Genomic DNA, 5,910 nt, shown 5'->3' with positions numbered 1-5,910 from the left:
AAAAAAAAAAAAAAAAAATGAGAGGATCTCTATTTTCTAGCGACTTCAAAAGACTTCAAACCGTCTCAAGAGCGACCAAGGAATAAAATTTGTCTCATTTGTTCAATTGCGAGCCTTTAACAAAGATGCAACAATTGTATAATTTTGTAAGAAAAGAATAATTCAACTTTGGGGTGATTCACAATTAATCGAAGCTTCTATGAATGTTCTTTGAAGCAGTTCTTTAAATCAAACTTTTTCGATGAATCTTTTCTTTTTCTGCTATCGACAACACGAATTAAAATTGCAAACGGATATTGTGAATCGCCGATAAAAGAGACTTTTAAAATTCGCGCGGAACATTCGAAAAAAAAGCGCTGCAGAACGTTCACTTTCCGGTCGGCAACGTAGAACCCTGTCGAGGAAACAAAACGGGAGAGAGAGAGAAAGAAAGAGAAAAGCGTTGCCAAAAAGGTTCTGCAAAGAACCGTCCAAATAACGAGTAATGTTCGAATCGATTGCCAAAAAAAAAAAAAAAGAAGAGGTAAAATATAAAACGTAGAGTGACCGTTTCGCCACAACACTAAGCACGTTTCCATGTAGAACTTCGCTTTCTAGATGACTCTATTTAGGTAACGCCAGGGGAGAAGTAAAAAAAAAAAATAAAAATAAAACGACTCGAGAGGAGAATCTAGCGATTATTTAAAGAAAAAAGAGAAAAACCGAAAAAAGAAAAAAAAAAAATAGTAGAGAAGTGCAGAAAGTCACCGACAAAACATAGTTCCTTTAATTGTGAATCGAGAGAGCATTAGGCGCACCAACTAGCAGTTAACTAGGCTAAGGTATACGTTAGTTAGATAGTCTGCACCTTCGAAATGAGCTTTCCATTAATCTGGGGGACTCAAAGTGATCGAGATTTTGCCTCGATGATTATTATTATTATTACTACTACTATATATTATTTACCATTTACGATCCTCGTTATTATACAATTATTATACGGAATATTGTATACAGGAATATTGCATGTACGCATATACAGAGTGTCCGACGAATAAGCATCATCTGCGGTAGTTTTGATAAATATTTCAAAATATTTATTACTAAATAATATTACTTTAACTAAGTATTTTTATTACATCAATAATTACTAAATACTTTTATTAATAAGTAATATTCATTACAAAATATTTACTGAATAATTAAATATCTTTCATTTCGCATATATTTCTCAATCACGAATGTAAATGCACAGTACTCTGACAATGTTAAATTTCTCTTACGTCTGATCCCGTATATATAAAAATTGTTCAATTAAAAGATTGATAAATTACTATACTCGGTTGAAGGATTTATGAATTATTAAAAATTGTTCGCAAGGTTAAGAATTCATGAAATTACTAAAAATCTCCGTTTACGTAAGAGGAGGATCTTTTGCATCAAACGTCTAAGGATGTGAAACGTTCTCGAAGTGAATCTAACGAAATGTCTCTCCTCAAAGTGAGACAAAGTGTCTTTGTAAATCGTCTAGCGTAGTAATTTATAAATTTTTCAACCTGTTGAACAATTTTACATTATACGGGATCAAAAACGTGAAAAAGCTTTAATATTGTCCGAGTACTGTACATTTACATTCGCAGCCACTCTGTATATACGTGTGTGTAGAAAAATATATACTTATACATACATACATACATACATATATATATTTTCTATGCAAAACTTTAGGGATTTCCGGACGTGCGTTCTCCGACCTACTTCGTCTTACGAAAGAATACACGTTTTAACGCACAAATTGCTCGTTTGTGCTCGAAAGTACTTTTCTTCCCCGTCGTTTTTTCGTTTTTTCCTTCAACGCGGTAACTAAGGGAATGAAAAAAAAAAAAAAAAAAAACAGCGCACCTTCGATTTACCGTTTGTACGCGAATTACGAACAATCTCTAACGTCGGAAAATGTTACAACAACGAAAATGTTACATCGTTTTCGGACTCCTGGGCGTAATGATCGCTTCGAGAACTTCGTAGAACTTGTAATTTAATTTTATAGAAGACTCACGATAATCGATTGTATCACGATTAAATTTTATAGAAACATTGCAACTGACAAGTTCTTCCACCCTTTGATTTTTTTCAAACGTCGCCAAGCATATATATTTTCTAATAAACTGGCTGAGAGAAAAACTATACTCTTCCCTACTTTTGTCTCTTTTTTTTTTTTAATTCTCGCAGACATTTTTGCAATTAAACAACTAAATGACTAAATGATTGAAAAAGTTTGAAAACCACAAGTCAAACTAATTTATATTTGTTAAATACAATGATTTACGTACTTTCGTTGTGTTAAAATTGCCAAACAAGCTTCTCCAGAAATAAAGAAATCGTCGTAATAGCAACGAACGATGCAACACGAATCGAATGATATCGGATAATCAATTGTTCGATACTGCCAATATTGGCTGTTTCCATGGTCAACTGCAGCTACTAATGTAACCGCAGAGAAAAACGGCGCAATGCACGGTCCAGCATTATTCAGAACGCAATTCGAGCAATTGAACGTCATCACGCTGAACGTTTCGCTAATGGATCGAACGTAAAGCTAAATTCATATAATTACTCTGCTGAGAATCTGTGAATTCGATTCTACGAATGTAAACTGTAATAACTAGAACGCTTGCTGACAATGGCCGAGATCTTCAAATACGATCTCCGTTTAGCACGTAAAGTGCCCGAAATTTCTAACTTTTATTATTTATTATTAACGTACTTGAAAATATTACCGATCGAAAAAATTATGATTTATAACGAGCATGCGTTCCTTGAGTTTCCTTTGAATTAAAATTTAATTAAATTTCTCAAGTTAAAGCTTGACTTAAGTTTGACTTGTAATATCAGGATTTGAAAATATTACCGATCGAGTTATGATTCAACAAGGTGCAGTGTGTTCCCTTTGAATTAAAATTTAATTAAATTTCTCAAGTTAAAGCTTGACTTAAGTTTGACTTGTAATATAAAAATTTAAAAACATTACCGATCGAGTTATGATTCAATGTGATTCCTTTGAATTAAAATTTAATTAGATTTCTCAAGTTAAAACTTGACTTAAGCTTGACTTGTAATATAAAAATTTAAAAATATTACCGATCGAGTTATGATTCAATGTGATTTCTTTGAATTAAAATTTAATTAGATTTCTCAAGTTAAAGCTTGACTTAAGCTTGACTTGTAATATAAGGATTTAAAAATATTACCGATCGAGTTATGATTCAACAAGGTGCAGTGCGTTTCTCCTGAATTAAAATTTAATTAAATTTTTCAAGTTAAAGCTTGACTTAAGCTTGACTTGTAATATAAAAATTTAAAAATATTACCGATTGAGTTATGATTCAATGTGATTCCTTTGAATTAAAATTTAATTAGATTTCTCAAGTTAAAGCTCGACTTGTAATATCAGGATTTGAAAATATTACCGATCGAGTTATGATTCAATAAGTTGCAGTGTGTTTCCTCTGAATTAAAATTTAATTAAATTTTTCAAGTTAAAACTTGATTTAAGCTTGACTTGTAATACCAAGATTTGAAAATATACCGATCGAGTTATAATTCAATAAGGTGCAATGCGTTTCCTCTGCATTAAAATTTAATTAAATTTCTCAAGTTAAAGCTTGACTTAAGCTTGACCTGTAATAACAGGATTTTAAAATATTACCGATCGAGTTATGATTCAATAAGTTGCAGTGTGTTTCCTCTGAATTAAAATTTAATTAAATTTCTCAAGTTAAAGCTTGACTTAAGCTTGACTTGAAAATATTACCGATCGAGTTATAATTCTACGAGATTCAATATGTTTTCTCTGAATTAAAATTTAATTAAACTTCTCAGAATTAAAACTTACATACTTGTAATATCAAAGTAAACCGTCGTTTAGAAAACAACTATAATATTCTGCTTCAATTTACAGAATCTCTAAAATCTTGTGACACGTACATGATTCTTATAATTATTCAAAAAATGAAATTTCCAACATGGAGTGAAGCCTAAAAGGCTTAATAAATTAATCAACTTCAAGGTTTAAACAAGCTTTCAAAGAACATGACATTCAAATTAGAAAGAAATAGAATTGAAAAGTTAAGTTTAAACGTTATAACCCATTTTCGAATCCCCCCTCCCCCACCCTCCACATGTGAAGAATGGGCCCTACGTTGAGAACCACGGAGCTAGAACGAAGAAAATTATAACAAGTCCGGAAAATCCCTGAAACAATGTCAATTTCTCTCGAAAGACTCTCGTAGGGGAACGCGGAGTATACTTACGAAAATATATCAGGTATATACATTCGTAAGGCAATGTCTTTAAGATAAAACAGCGAGTGTTAGCCAGAACGGACATAAGGTTAAGGGCAATTAAGTTAAGTTGGTTAAACAAACGGTGCCTGGCAGATCGATAGAACTGTAACGCGTGAAGATCGTCTACGAGATACCGATTACGATATTTGTATCGCTGATTATATACAAGGATTAATTGCATTTATAATATTAATCGAGATCGATGTTACCAACCGATGTGTAAATAATAAAGATAGATTATCTTTGTGACAAGGGATAATAATTTTCCTCATTTTCCTCTCGCATGAATCGGGACCCTAATTGGTCGCTAATTAAGCAAACGTGTTGGACAGATAATCATTCGAATAGTTACACTTACGTCTGAACTTAAATAATTGTTTTACTCGATAAATAATTATTTAATATAGAATATTATATATAGTATTATATGATATTATATAATATATTATTATTATTGTAGTATGTAGTATTATATGCTATATAATATATTATTATTAGTATATAATATTATATAGTATAATACTATACACTATACTATAATTTTAGTATACTATATAGTATTATATAATATTATATAGTATAATACTACATACTATGCTATAAGTTTAGTATACTATATAGTATACTAAAGTTATATACTTATATAGTATTATATAACATATTACATTCTATATAATATATTATTATTATATAATATTATATAGTATAATACTATATGCTATACTATAATTTTAGTCTACTATGTAGTATTATATAATATTATATAAGTGTACTATAGTATTATATAATATTATATAGTATAATATTATGTACTATACTATAATTTTAGTATACTGTATAGTATTGTATAATATTATATAGTATAATAATATATACTATACTATATAGTATTATATAGTATAATACCATATACTATACTATAGTTTTAGTATACTGTATAGTATTATATAATAATTAGATAGTATAATACTATATATTGTACTATAATTTTAGTTTACTATATAGTATACTAAAATTTTATATTTATATAGTATCATATAACATATAATACTATATATCACATAATACTCATTTATTGATACTGTGATACGTAATACTGGAACTATTTTCTTCTCAATAAATTCGACAAATGGTTTTCAATTAAATTTTAATAAAAAAAAAAAAATTGTTCTTTATCTCTTTCGTAGCATTGGAAGCATTTCAAGTCTCATGTATCTTCCAGATACAGACATTATTCTAGCTTTCTAGCAAGCTTCTTCTACCAAAAGAAGTCTCATTGATCCCTCCCTGGTATGTGATTATCTGGCCTCTCAAGGCTGACAATAGCACTCTATCAGTTTATAAAAGTAAAGGCTCCCTTTACCATGTTTAATACGGATATTTTAAGGGCAGCGTTCTTTGTGTCATGAAATTCAATAAGATGAGGGTTTAGAGAAAGAAAAAAGCGAAGAAAATTAAAGAAACCTTTTCTAAGTGGAAAAGAAAAAAACAGAAAAGAAATAGCCATACTTACTTTTGCACTTGGCGAGTGCCACACAAATCAAAGCCTTACAGCTTTGGATTACTGGATTACTTAACATTTTAACAA

Source organism: Frieseomelitta varia, unplaced genomic scaffold (assembly GCF_011392965.1).
Source record: "Frieseomelitta varia isolate USP_RPSP 00005682 unplaced genomic scaffold, Fvar_1.2 scaffold_517, whole genome shotgun sequence".
In the NCBI taxonomy this organism is placed as follows: Eukaryota; Metazoa; Arthropoda; class Insecta; order Hymenoptera; family Apidae; genus Frieseomelitta; species Frieseomelitta varia.
Note: the sequence above shows the minus strand (reverse complement) of the source record.